Below are 16129 nucleotides of genomic sequence, written 5' to 3'. Positions count from 1 at the left end.
AGTCTTCCAATTATGAGCTAGAAAATTAAAGATGGCAGAGATGATACTACATTAAAAGCTACAGATTTTCCTGACTTTCTCTATTAGTATATGCCTATATGACACTAATGAGGTGAAATATGAGAAGACAACCAGGAAATGATGGGAAATAAAGAGTTTTTGATGAAGTCAGCACATCCCAATATTGTATGGCCTGCCGCAGACACTGAGTTGTTTCACATCCGTGCTTTTCCACACACTTCATTCCTCAGCCTGCAGCCTTCCTCCTTTCTGCTGTCTGCCTCTCCTACTCAGTCTTCAAAGCATGCTTCAAATATCACATTCTCTGAAAAACAATTCCTGATTTTGCCCTACTAACTTCCACCGAAATAGCATTGACCTACAACGGAGCTCTGACCCTTGAACATAACTCTCATATAACATCTAGCATGTTGTATTATCATCACCCATTTATCTCCCATTCTAAACACTGAGTCCCTTAAGAGTAAGATAAGTGTCATTATGTAGAAAACAGCTAACCAAGTTCTTGGAATATAGTAGGGCTCAGTAATGCTCAGTGAGTGATTAAAGCTGGGTGTTACTAATCATGCCGTGGGTCTCAGTTCCTCATCTGAACATGATGTCACTGTTCTAGTTGATATCTAAGTGCTCCTTAACTTGAAAATACAGACCAATTATATGAAATTCTGATCTCCATAACTCCTTTAACACTATTAACAGACTGCCCTGAGAATTTTATCATTTTGCTCTGAAACCACTGTTCTTTTTTTGTCTCTAAAAAGGGATCCTTCTCTTACTCTTATATTGAATTTTAGTATTAAAAAAAAGCTTACTTTGTAGTTGATTTCTGCTCTCTCCCATCTATAAACCCCTCCTTGACATTTATACATGTTTATCTGATCTCACCTTCCAGTTCTTTATACATTGCTTCAAAGCTTACATTTCTAGTCCTTGACACACATTGTCAGTAAGAAACTGTGTTACTGTAGAGCACTTCTTGAATTCTGGCCTGCTTCTGAATTCTGACTCTGTAAACAGTAATAATATTTAATGTCTACTTGAGAGTTGTAAGAATAAATGAGATCATACAGATAATGTGCTCAGTATGGGGCCTGGTGCAAAATAGAAGTTCAAGCAAAAGATATGAATGTCTACGTAGGGTACCTATTCAATAAATGCTTGGACCTTGTATGCACCTTGAAACCCAGAGTAGCTTTAGATAGAAATCCTAGTTGTGAATAAACTTGAGTGTTATTCATAGTTGTGGGAATTGAGTTTGTTTCTTTAAAGGTGCACCAGATTAATTGTTCAGCCCAAGTAATCTGGCTAAAGAGAAAAAGCCTATCCCCTGACTTGGCTTATCTAGGCCTCTTTCAAGCCCATTTTAGAAAGGAAAGTGTATCTATGTGACACATTCTCAAGGGACACAATCTATTATAAGACCACTTTCTTAAACTGGTAGCAATTCCGGTAGCTTGACTCTCAGCCTAATAGTCTGGATTCAGTGGAGATCGACATTATTCTTCTTTTGAAGTCTTGAAGATTAATAGTTTATAGGAATGCTTCCTTATTTCATTTAAGATTCATTTTTGGAGTAATCAATATTTTTTAAATGGAAGCTTATTAACCTATCATCCTTGCCAAGAAGAATAGATAGAAATACCACCCTGAAAAGACTTCCAAGTCCTTTAAAGCTTCATCTCCTCTTTTTATTAAAAGTTTGAAACTCTTTCATGTAGGAACCGTAGTAAATATATGTCAACATATCATATCAGAAATATAGTTCAATGTATCATTTCAGAAATGACAAAAGAACTGGTAACTTAATCCATTATGCCATAACAGGCTAACCTTGCCCCAAATTTGAACATGAAAAATTATGTTTTGTCAAACACAAAATACAATAAAAACATCCCACAGAGTTGAGCACTAGGGAATAAGGTCTATTCAGTTCAGGTTTTCACTTTCATTTCTAAAAACATTCTACATCCTTCCCTACAAGTATAGGACTTTTTTCCATGCTGTCAAAATAGAGGCAGATATAGTATAGCCTTAATGTTTCAGTACTTTCATAATAAAATATTTTATATGAGACATTTTTTCCCATAGTGTCGTTAAATTTGCTGCAAAACTGCTGTGGGCTTAATACAAATTTAGAAAGCAAAAGGAAAACATATTACTCCATGCACTGTTCCATCAACTGCCGACCATGGGCAAGAAAGCTAATGGCAAAATGCCTTTGTGTTTTTGAACTAAACCTGGTTCACTCAGAAAATACATTCTTAACCTCTCAAGGCTTTAAACTTTTCTTTTCATATATTTATTAGAATGTTTATTTAAATTATGAAGACTAGTGTTCACATCAAGTATTTCAAAGAACAATGGTTGAGAGATGTTAATAGGTACTATTTAAAAAACAAAGAAAAATAAAATTTTCATGTTCAAAAAAGCTTCAGAAACTCTGGCTCAGACAAAATGAAATAGGTTTCTTTGCTACAAGATAGGCAGAGCTTTTATATGCTAATATGTATTGTGAATCTCTAAGGTATAAAAAGCAGCATTTCTCAAAAGAGGTTATGGAAATGTTTTCTTTCTAGCTAGTTTCCATTTGTTCATGAATCAAATAATTATATTGTGTGTTATACTTTCTCTTTCTGCAGCTTACTTACCTCTATGGCAGAGAGACAGAAATAGATATGTAAACAGTGTTAAGGGTTAGGTAACGAGCGGATGGTATAATGGGGGGGAAAGGGAACTTGATAGTCAGGATCTCTGTGGACATGTGACATTTAAGTTAAGACTTAAATTCCCTTATTACCCCAGCCATGAAAAAAGTGGAGACAGAAACTCTAGTCAGAGGCAGCAGAAGCAAGAAAGTGTTCTGCGTGTCTCCTCGTGGTGCAGGAAGGAGTGCCATAAATGTATGGCAGAGGGAGGGTAAGAGATGAGGTTGGAGAAGGAGGCAGCTAGATCACGGAAGCCGTTGTAGGCCATGGTAAGATGCTTACTTTTGCTATAAACGTATCACAGAGCAAACTACTGGTGATGGTAATGGAGGGAAGGACAAATGAATGTGAGCTCTAGGAGGGCAGTCAGCACAGCTTGCCACGGAGCCTGGAACCGTGTGTGGCCCACAGGAAGCACCTGGTAATTTTTGTTGAATAAAGACCCAAAAAGTGATAATTCTTAGCTAGAAAACATAGACTTAATATAAAACAAAAACAGGAATATCTAATTTGGCTGGGTTCATCTAGATATGTATAATTCATATGAAAGATTAAAATTCTTTAAAAGATATAGGAAATGGCTTCAGTGAGAGCTTATTTAGAATGTATTTGTATGGTTGATAAATGACTTTAGGTCAGTATTTATGAAATCATTAAGGGTCTACTGAGGTTCCTTTAATTTTTCAGATTCATTTCACTGCATTTTATTGGAGAATTAAATGTTATGGTGCATTTTTACACATTGGGAGAGTCACAGAATCAGGATATTTACCTTATGGATAACAAGGGTCTACTCCACTCACAGGCAGAGAAGCTGTAAGTAAATGGAAGATTATCAAGAATACAAATTGTCCCTAAAACAGAATTTCTTAGGAAAAGTGTGTTTTCTCTTAAGTGAAACTTTCCTAAGTAACTTTAAGCTATAATAACATCTTTTATATCAACTACATAATTTAGTCTAAAGTATTTTTTAAATATGTGTATTTATATGGTAATTTTCATGGAGACAATTTACTAACTATGTAAATATGTCATATAGAGGTAGAGAAAATGCCTAATTGCACAGTAATACCCTTCCATATTTGGTGTAAACATCTTTAGCTAAAATTACAATATAATCACATGTACATAAATGTTTAGTTAACTAGCAATTATAGCATAATTATTACATGTTCATGATGAAAGTGATACATGGAAAGATATTTTCAATAGTTTCACAATCATGAATCTGCTTTTCTTATTAATTATAGCTAATTCCAAAGGTTGATTACACATAAAATTTTGATGCCTAACTTCATGTACTTAATGTTTATTCAAAAGGTGCAGTGAATTTTTTTAACCAATAGGAAATATAGATTTAGGAAAAATATTAAGCATTTGGAAAGGGAAGATTAATGTTCATTTTCTATGCATACTATTGTTGAATAAAAGATAGTTTGGCAGATAAAGATCATCTCAATTGTGCAGTTTCTAAGCACCAGCATCTGCCTCTTTTTTTAAATTTTAGATTAAAAATTATATGGTCCATTTTTTGACAATATTGGACTTAAATATTTTAATGTTAGGATTAGTACTGATGCAAAATGAGGTCAGGAATATAAACTGTGATCATCACTTTTGGTAACCTGAATATTTCTTTTGAAGAATTGAGATAATCCATAAGATTACTATATTCCCTAAAGTCGGAAGGACAATTTAGAAGCAAGATCTTAGGACATTACTGAAATAAGCATGAGATAAATGACACACAATTTTAATCCCAAATTATTTGAGTTCCATTTAGGTATCCTTAGAGTTTCCCTTGGTGGGAAGCACCGAGGAGGTCTGCTACCTGCCTATACTCCTCTGTATTTTTTACAGCTGATCATGTCATTTGAATGCAGGAGACTCAACGTTGATAGACTCTGAATGTGGATGCTGTAAATTCTTGGAAATAGGAATAATAATCCCTACTCTCAAAGGTGTTGTGAAGTTAAATGAAGATAAAATGTATTATGCATGTTAATGTAATATTGTAGATGCTCAGTTTGCTTTATTATTATGAAATGAAACAACAGACTAACAGGAGCTAGGACCTTCTGCTTTTCAAATAGTTCTTTGGATATTGAAGAGACATTCCTCCTTCAGAGTCTTTCAGTGATGCTCCTTATGGAGTAATCCCTGAGGAGAGAAAATTCTTGTGGAGTTGATAGTACCTACTCTCCGGAAGGTAGCATCTACTCTTCATGCATTCATACATAGATATACAAGCACATACACATAATATATCCAACAATACATATATATTCTATTTTATAGATAGAATACCTATGAAATAAAATTCTATGTATAAAATAGAATTTGTCATAGATCTTGAAAACACAAGTCCATGACCCTGCCCTCTTCTGGGACCAGGGTGGAGCCGACAGCCAGTACCATTCTGTTGATTGCTGGGTTACCTTTCTAAGATACTCCCATGCCTGAAAGTCTGAGTTTCCCACACTACAGTGAAGCAAAGAACCAAATCTAAGCACCCAAATAAAAGCCCCAATGCAAAAACAACTCTTCTTTCTGCAGAGGAACTCCAAAGAAAAAGTTTGGTGTATAGATATACAATACATATATATATATATAAAATAAATAATTGCTGTAAAAATCAATTACTGGTAGGAAGGGTGAAATGTATATACCACATGTTCTTAAAAATTAGAAATTTAAAATCTACTTGTCTATTTTAACGAATAAACAAATTCTAAAATGAATGTAATTGGAGAAAAGTAAAACTGGACAAAGAGTGGATAAAGGCTTTTATTTTTTAAAATGAAGTATTCCTTTAGAAATTTATAGTCTATCACTAAGTGTAGTGACAGAGGGAACGACAAGATAGTGGTGTGAGGTTTCTTCCAACCCCAATCACTCTATTTTTGGAACTCATTCTGAATAAAATAAACATTATCAATAAACTGACTAAAATCATACATTTAGAAAATCAGTTTCTGGAATAAAGCATATACTGGAACTGAAAATACAGAATAATAATGACCTCTTATGCTGAATATGATTTCTTTTGAGAAGGCTGATTTCCGGTAAAAGCTGAGTATATCCAATACAAGAGCATCTAGTAAGTGCATTTAGAAGTTATACTCCTTTTTCAACACAGTAGGAAATGGAAGGAAGAAAATCACTTTGGGAAATCTATTGCAACATGGTAATATCTGAAAAATAAAGAAGTAAAGATCATCCTCCTACCAGGCATATAAAACTAAACATCTTGCTACAAATTACTAAAGTCGCACATAAATCCAAACTGTAAATGAAAAGAGTGCCGAGTATCTTATCAATGCTTTTCCCAACTTCAGAAATGGGAAAACAAATATTTTGACAGTCAATAAACTAATGGGTGAAGAATTATTAACAATTTTTTAACAACTTTCTTAAAAGAAAATTCCTTTGAAAAAATTAAATAGCTCTATCTTTGACAATGGGAAAATTACAGTTAAAATATTAGGCACATCAATTCCAAGGGGCTGGTAGAGTTATGTTTAATGGACGTAAGCTGCGAGCAGTGTGGAGGCAGGCTCTGTTTCCTTACAAGTGCAGGCAGCCACTCCTGCTCAAGGCAAAGGAGGATATGACTGGGATTGGTTTGGGATAGCCAGACCATCTCTATCCGCATCCTGATTTACCCCTGTGAAAATCCGAGCACAATCTTCTACTTGAAGAACATATTCAAAATAATTAACAACAGATATGATACAAGTCCACATTTTCAGAAAAAAAGGCCATCTGTAGTTATGCAATATGCAAAATAGGCACTGAGTATCAGCTTTTCCTCTACTAAAACATAAAAGCAAGTCACTACCAAAGCGCATGTCACTTTCAGAGGGGTTCCAGATTCACATATTTAATTTCCTGCCAGCTATCTCTATTTGATTTCCCAAGATGACAACTAATACTAAACATGCGCAAAACTTAATGCATATCTAATTCACAAAACCTCATGCTCCTAACCCTGTGATCCTTATTTAGAGAATAAGACTACCATCCAACCTGATTAGCAAATTAATCCACTGCATACAGCAGAAGCCAAGGAATCATTCTTGATATTCCAAGGGGGCAAGGAGAGAGGAGAAGCTATAGAATTTTCAGGAGGCAGTTTGCTGAGGCCTTGTAAACCATCTTAAGGTTTTTTGAACTTGATCCTAAGCATAATGGATAACTCCATGATTTTAATACTACACTATAATATATGCTAAAATCTAATTTTGCACTCTGATTTTTCAAGAGTACTCAATGTTGCTGATTTCTAAGTTGTTTCAATATCCAAATGTTATTTTCAAGATACTTTTCTCCAAATATGATAATTTGCATTTTTATATGATGAATTCTGTTTCATCCTATTTTACACATATTTCTAACTTCCTTATGTACAATTTGGTTACATACTCTCCAAGGACTTTGAAATACTTTCATTTTAAAAATGACTAAAAATTTGTAAACTTTCCATCTACCTGTTCTCCTAGTTTAAAGTATTAAATGGCATAGGGCATTCTCTTTCTAGTCATTTCCTCCAGTGTGTTTGTTCCCATGTGCTTATTATTTTCAAGCAAACCTTTCAACACATTAGATTCACAAAACAATCATACCAGTACAATTTTATCAGATATACGTGAGATAATTCAGTGAATTTTTTAATATATATGTCACAGTATTTTTGTGTAATACAGTCATGCACTGCATAACAACGTTTGGGTGAATGACAGACCACATAAACCACAGTGGTCCCATAAGATTAGTACCATAGAGCCTAGGTGTGTATTAGGCTATACCATCTAGGTTTCTGTAAGTACACTCTGTGATGTTTGCACAATGACATCACCTAAGAAAGCATTTCTCAGAATGCATCCCTGTTGCTAAGTGACACATGACTGAATACCAAAAGTATTTTATGTATGATTAATATTTTCTTATAGGATAATGCTCTCAGTGAATTTTAAAACCTTCTTGCTTTTTCAAAATGTAAATCCAAGCGATATTATCTTCTATTTTTAAAATTTATTTAGAAGATGATGCAATAAACAAAGACATCTTCATTTTCTATCAAGATTCTGGTCATTAAGGATATCCAGCTTGGGGGCTGGCCTGGTGGCACAGCAGTTAAGTTTGCACACTCTGCTTCAGTGGGCTGGGGTTTGCCAGTTTGGATCCCGGGCATGGACCTATGCACCACTCATCAAACCATGCTGTGGTGTCATCCTACATATAAAATAGAGGAAGATGGGCACAGACTTTAGCTGAGGGTGAGTCTTCCTCAGCAAAAAGAGGAGAACTGGCAGTGGATGTCAGCTCAGGGCTAATCTTCCTCAAAAAAAAAAAAACAAAAACAGAATACTCAGCTCAAGGGGCCAACCTGGTAGCGTATTGGTTGAGTTCACGCCCCCCACATTGGTGGCAGGGGGTTAATGGGTTCAGATCCCGGGCATAGACCTACACACTGCTCGTCAAGCCATGCTGTGGTGGTGTCCCACATACAAAATAGAAGAAGATTGACACAGGTCTTAGCTCAGGACCAATCTTCCTCACCAAAAAATAAATAAATAAATAAAGAATATCCAGCTCCAACCTGCCCTGGTGGCCTAATGGTTAAGTTTGATGTGCTTTGCTTTGGTGGCCCAGGTTTGCTTCCCCAGGCATAGACCTACACCACTCATCTGTCAGTGGCCTTGCTGTGGCAGCAACTCACATACAAAATGAGGAATATTGGCAACAGATGTTAGCTCAGGGAAAATCTTCCTCAGCATAAAAAAAAGCATATCCAGCTCAACTTTTCTCTATCAGGTGAAAAAGCATCACTCAGTCACTCATTCTTTAGTTTATTCATATAGCAGATATTTTGTCACCTATCACGCTCCTGTCATGATGAATAGAAAATTGAACCAGACCGAAACTTGGTCTTCAAGAGCTAGCATTCTGTTTCACAGAAAAGATGTTAGGCAACCCAAAGGATGGGATTTTTATTGCTTGTTTGATTACTGAATTAAAGAAAATTTGTTTGTCAAGGAAAGTAAATGAAGGAATTTCTTCAATTAAAGGAAATGCAAAAGTTAAGTAAATATTTATAACTCCTATGAGAAGTAAAATATTTAACATTAACATATAAATAATAGTCAATGCAATTTTTAAAACCTCACCAATTAAAAAATGGATAAATTACATGTATAGGAAATTCACAAAATAACAAATTTAAATTGTTTAAAATAATTTTATCCTTGTTTATCATTGATGAGAACTGGAAAGTCTACAATGGTTTGAATAGAGGTAGGATATAGATTTTAGTTGCAAACTGGCAATGAATTTCAAAAGTCATACTTTCATACTGAGGACTGATCCTTAGGAAAATACAAAAATGTGCAAAAAGATATATGTAAGATTATATGAAATTGAATTTATTTAGAAATTCTAAAACAATAATCTGTTAAATCTTTAGAGAATGATTAAATAAAATACATATTAATGGACATTCATAAAGATGCTAAAAATGTCGTTCCACATAAAGATAAACAATATACTCATATAATTATCTTAAGTGATAAAAGCACAACAAATAGTGTATTCCATGTCACCTCCATTTATTGTGTAGATACATATGTATATGTATACACGATAATGAAAGCAATAAAATTAACAAAGATAACTGGGGAGTGTAGATATAGCTAATTTTTCAAACTTTTTACAATAAAATTTAGAAAGCATATGATTACTTTTATAAGAAGGATATTCACAGTAACACATGGCCCACATTGTGAGCACTTAACAGCCATGTGGTGATCGCGTCCAAGGCAAGGACTCTGACAGAGAAAACGAAAGTAGTTATAGAAAAAGATTGAGCCGAGTCTCGGGAATCTGAGGCTGAACAACCATTTCCGCAAAAATAGTTCACTAACAAAGGTTTCATGTACGGTGTAGACTTTTAACTGAACTTTAAAAACAGGACTGAGGCACATCGTAATCAAAAGCAACAAGACATCAACACGCATATTTTGGGGTGAAAGGAATAGTTATTTCCGTGAAGACAGAGCAGAGCTTGCGTGAAGGAGCGGTTCTAAGGACTGCGGAATTTTGCTAGCCAGCTATAGTAATCTTTCATTACTCTACGAAATAAAATTAAATAAATAAAAGCTAAGACTGTTTCCCATTACCCAGGGGTAGATACAAGCCTTATGTAAGGTATATGTAGACGTAATCAAATGAGTTTCTGAATTTTTTTTCAGAATGAAACATTGAGATTGTCTGTATAATACTGTAAATGTAGTCGCCTCATTTCTAAGTCACTCCAATCTATCAACATCCTTGGACTTCAATAGCAGCACTCAACTGTCAAATTAATGTATTGCAGGCAGCCATTATTTTATAGATCTGTACATATTTACAATATTCAAGCAATACACAGATAATCAAATCCTTTGGCATGTTTTCTAAATTTAGAAATTTTGAGGGCTCCATCAATATTTGGAATGATTTTGGCTCACCTCTGACAGCTGGAAAAACCAATGTGAAGGACTTCACGTTACTTACACAGAAACTGGCCATGGGACTGAATGAGACCAGCACAGGAGTCAGGAGCCTGATTCGGGAATCACACTGCTGGCATTTAAAGCCTGTCTCTGCCACTAGCCACTTATGTGACTTAAGGCAAATCGTTTAATCTCTCTGTGCTACTACGTCTCTGTCAGTAAAATGAGGGTAGAAATATAGTTTGTTTAATTCAAAAATCTTGAGAATTCAATGAAATGGTAGCATCCATGCACCAAGATATATACCTGACACAGAATAAATGCTCAAGAAATGTATGCTATTATTTTCTTTTAAGTAGGTATATACAAAGAGAGAAAACAACACATCTAATTTCATTGTTTCAAAGGCACGCATGTCTAAATGCTGAGTAATTTCTTCTGAGACCTATGGATACACTTATGGCTTTTCCCCCTATTGTTTCCTCTGGAGTTATTCAGAAATGCACTTCCTTTAAGCAAGTTCTAATGGCTGTCACTATGATTTAAAGCTTTCTGCAGAATCTTTCACATAGGGTATGGCTGCCTAAATTACTTTGGACCTAATTTTAGATAAACTGCCATAGCAAGTGTTGAATAAATGCATGAGTAAGCAAAGTAAAGCAAAACAGATATTTAACATTTGTGACTGGTGTTATCTTTCTGGAGTGTGAATAGAAGTAGTCTAAGTTGGTTAATTAGGTTCCCCCACGCACAAAAACTCATGTTCAGAAACTTTACATGACATTCATCATCCTCTAAAGGGCTTGTCACTGGATTACCTCTGAGAAAGACAGAAAGAGAGAGAAAAAGAGAGAGAGAGTTCAGATCACTTCTAGATACATTTCCCTCTAAGATATTCTCTCACCTTTTAACAAAACAATACTGAAGTATCTGGTGAAACTCCTTATTAAAATACATTTAGACCAGAAAGAATTTTCAGCAGAAAAGCTCCATGATGTAAAGGATTTTGTCTCGGTAAAATTAAATTCTATTCTATCTCCATTATGTACATTCTGATTATACATAGTTATTAAACTGGATGAACATCTTAAAAATAAAATGAATTTGGGGCTGGCCCAGTGGCGCAGCAGTTAAGTGCACATGTTCTGCTTCGGCGGCCTGGGGTTCACCGGTTTGGATCCCGGGTGTGGACATGGCACTGCTTGGCAAGCCATGCTGTGGTAGGCGTCCCACATATAAAGTAGAGGAAGATGGGCACGGATGTTAGCTCAGGGCCAGTCTTCCTCAGCAAAAAGAGGAGGATTAGCAGCAGATGTTAGCCCAGGGCTAATCTTCCTCAAAAAAAAATAAATAAAAAATAAAAATAAATAGAATGAATTTGATAGAACTAATTTGACAAGGGAGAAAATGGAAGGAATGGCAAAATTCTACAATGTGCGGTTGACTTTTAAGCACAGCTGCATGTATAATGGGAATGAAAGAATGGACCACATATGGAGAGAGATAGTTGCCTCTCCTCCTCTCATCTTCTCCCCCACTATACATAACGAGCACAAAAGATCCTTACAGAGCTGTGGCTGTAAATGTATCATAAAATAATTTCATTTGAGCAATATTATCTTCAAAATCATTATTTAAATAATGTTTAATTAGTGTATGTGAATAACTTCCTCTTCATCCACTATGATTTTCTTTGAGCAGCTTCAGCAGATAACTCACACATTGGTCTCTGAAACTCCTCATTAATACCCAATATTACAAGTGCTTCTACTGAACCGAATGCAAACTTTGAATGCAAATTGGCCACGGGGTGAAATCAATAAAGTGCACCCAAATGCTAAATGAGATCAAAGAAAAAATCCATAAGAATGTAGACAAATCGATAAAGTGATGAAAGATGGATAAATGCAAAAGTTATTCTTATCAATCATAAGCACCAAACTCACTTTTAAAATGTCAAGAGGAAAGTTGAACATTTAAAAGAAAGAAAAAATAGGTGCTTTATTAATTGAAAAAGCATAGTTCTCTTGTCTGGAAAATTGAACATTTGCAACTTTATGCTATTCCCATAATTACAAAAAGGACTTTATTGATGTTTGAATCATTTAAAATTCTTCCTAGGTCTATTTAGTTTACATTCAATCACTGTAGATTTAGTTGACTTCAAACATTTAGTCGACTTCAAACACAGCGAATATTTTTCAAACAATTTTGGGGAAATGTTGTTCTGAGCCCTTGGAAACTCGAGGTCTGTGAAAAAACGTGTTTACTGACAAAGAACAGGCTTGCTTATTAAGCCACACCTTTGTCACAAAGTTAGAAAAGTTATAAATTTGGAGCTCTGGCTCCATACATTCTCAATATCAAACCATCAGAGCTGACCCCTGCTAGGCAGTTGAGCTAATTCAAAAGGATGCTGTTTGCCAACCCTGTGTTTTCCAGTCTGTAAGATTTTACTACCACTCTACTTTGGCCATGCAGTCTTCTCCAGGCCAGATGACAGGCTGAAGCCTCAGCGGATGGGCTGTAGAGTTTCTACATGCGTGGATGCTAATCTCTTCCAAGGTGCTCTTCCATTCCAATTTCTGCTCTGTCACTTTTGATTTTGTTTTTCCTGACTTCCCCTTCACCTTTAATCTCTTAATTTTCTATATCTGTAGGTATTGCATTATTCAAAAACACCTTTTTCCTTTTTCTCTCAACAGGCAGCATCTACCCACAGTCTCACAACCATTGCAGGTGGGTTGAGGGTCATAGCTGCAGTTAGGATAAAACTTTTTTGTTGTTTAGTTCTTTGCTCCTTGAGATCTTGTTAGAAATGCAGGCCATATCCCACTCAGACATATTGAGTCAGAATCTGCCATTTAGCAAGATCTCCAGGTGATTCAAATACACATAAAAATTTGCAAAACACTTAAGCTAACACAGTTCATTCAGCTGAGAAGATAAGATGACTTCGTTTCCTTAGCCGCCCAAGTTGACGTAGCTGTCAGCGGGTTGATGTAGAGCTCATGGGGAAGTCAAGGAAGTCACTTCTCTTTCCACTGTCCAGATGCAGATGAAAAGGTCTGCATGAGCATACACCACTGAAGCACACTGGCCACCGACCAATCCAGCTCTGGAAATCAGCTCCAACACAGTGCTGTTCATCACCCACGGCCCACAGTATGTCACCATGATACAGAGATAGTTGAAGTAGATACAATACTAAATTTTTCTACAAAATTTATAGTAAGTAAACATTTCCAAAAACAAGCTTCATTTTGTGAAAACCTACCAAACCATATTCACCATTAACAGTATAAAAACCGTGCTCACCCACCAAGTGAACCCAGAATACACAGGATGGCGGAGACAAACATGTATTTTTAGAAACTGGAAATAAACGTACTTTTATTTTTAGGAAGCAACTGTCTACTCCTTCCATTATGTATGCAAGTGTGTGTGATGTTTTTAGGACTGTCTCATTTTCAATGCTATGCAGTTTCAACAAGTATACAATATTTAGGGAGAAGCTTATTTCAAAATATAGTTCAGACTCAGAGGCTGAAATTTTGAATTCTGTCCCCATCTGGCACACTGATTTCATCTTCAAAGCAACAGCAACTGCATAATAAGGGTGCAAAAACACTGTACAAAATGTGTGTTGGACATGTCTACCACAATGAAATAAAAAGGCTATATTTCAAAACATGGCATTCCATTTTAGTAAAGGTGTACACTGCCATTCTTAAAATAAACACTCTGTGCTCCTGATGTAGCTTTCATAGACGTAAGGTATATGTCTACACTGCAGTTTTGATAGAGCAATATTACTTTTCACTGTGGTTCACAATGTACACTATTATGTAATTTTCATATTTATATAAAAATTAAATAGATATAAACTATTTTATAATAAAGTGCAATGAAGGAAATTTAAGTTGTAAGAGTAATAAAAAATAATCCAACTTTTTTTTATAGACATATGCCTGGATTATTATTTAAAAGTTTAAACTTTATTACTAGCTATTCTATTCATTATAGTTCCTTTGGAAACTTCCTAAAGACAATTATTGTTAAAAATTAAAGGTTTTTTCTGAAATCTCTATTGATATGAAAAATAACTATTTGATAATGTTTTCATATCCTTGGAATTTAGTCTTTTCTCTCTCTCTGGGTAGTGCATTTCTATCATAATTTCCAGAGGATAGTTAACTAAATACTTGGAATTATGACTGACGCCTCCCCACACAGACTAAAAATATTGTAGATCAATATTGACTCTTATGAAATTCACAATCCATTAAAGACTGTTTTCTTGAAGAAAAAAAGTCCTCATTCTTGATTCAAGTAATAGTTTTAAATTTTTCCTGAACTTCTCTAAATATTTGGACTACATAAAAATGGGTTCATAAATTTATATACAAATATCTCCAACTTAATAAATAAGCAGGTTACAAATGGTAGTTAAAACCAGACATTTTCTAAACAGCTGCTCAGCTAAATGGTTCCCCTTTCTTCATCTATATTGCAAAATACTGGTAAAATACTCCAAGTTCACATGCTGTGTGAGGTTGTGAATCCTAAAGTTGTTTGTCTAGTGATACAAATCTGGACCATCCAGACCAAAGGCAGAGGTGCTGATCCCAGATATAGTGATGACTGCTTCTCTCCCATACCATTCTGCTCCTCGGCAATGAAACCTTTGATTATGGGCTAATCACCAGGATGAACTGGTCAGCTCCTACTCCCTTAGAGAATGAAGGTCCTGCTGGACATGTTCCAAAGTCATTTTTATTCATTTCTTATAACACTGACACTTGACAAATTATGAAGGAAGTATTTTGTTTCTGATGTGTTAAAATATAGAGAAGTAGAAACTTGAGCACTTGAACAGGAACTGAAGTGTGATCTTCCAAGAGCAAGGACTAACTAGAACTTTACTTCTCTGTGTAGCTAGAGGAAACAAACCCAGGGGCAGATTTCACAATAAGAGCAACATGACAAGAGTATTCATTGAGGGAAGCTCCATAGGCCCTCTGCATTGGTGCTGTGGCTCCAGGTCCCAATGCTTCAGGCATCCACCTGTAAAGAGAGAGGGCAGCAGGATCTTCTACCTCAAACTTTCTCCAGAGTGAGGACAAAAATAGGACAGCAGGCCAGTGTCACAGGAAATACTTGGCTCAGTTTTTCAAGATCCTTTGGCAATAAGATGATGCCTTGACTTGTTTCCTGGCTTGACACTCCTAGTTGCCTATGAAGGTTGTAGGATCTAAGGAAGACAACACCTAAAGAACAAAAAATTGAGATTATATAAGATTTCATAGGTCTCTGGCTATTAATCCACATTATTACATGCAAATCAGACATTTGATTTTTAAACATACTTCAGCAAGTATTAAGAACAGGCTTGAAAATTTACAAGAATCTAATTTTCAGATTTAGGGAAACATAAAGCAAATTGATTCACATAATTTGTTCATACATATCCTTTCATTTCTACTCAATAGTAACAGGTAAATTTACCAAATAATTAAAACTGATGAGCACCTGCAATCTTTCTAAATAGTAATTGGATCCCATATCTACAATGTATTCATTTTCCCCCTTATATTTGCAAAATGCAAAGAAGGATCACTGGACGTTTTAGTCCAATTCTGTTCTCCACAATAAGAGAGAACGTGGAGGTGTTATATAATTACTGCTGCAAAGTTGTGCTACTAGGACAGTATCCTGGATGGAAAATGTTTGTGTCTTTCTACAATGATCAAAACTGCCGCAAGCAATACCCACATACCAGTCAGCACCTGACATGTTGAGATGTTGATGGGTCCAAGGAGCGGCTGCTGGAACCCAATGACGAATCAAGGTTTTAAGAAGCTCGGGATGTTTTGTGTCAAGTGTTGTCAAATGCAAAAAGAGATGAGG

Source organism: Equus caballus, chromosome 28 (assembly GCF_041296265.1).
Source record: "Equus caballus isolate H_3958 breed thoroughbred chromosome 28, TB-T2T, whole genome shotgun sequence".
NCBI lineage: Eukaryota > Metazoa > Chordata > Mammalia > Perissodactyla > Equidae > Equus > Equus caballus.
The sequence above is the reverse complement of the archived record's forward strand: the minus strand, read 5'-3'. Positions refer to the sequence as shown.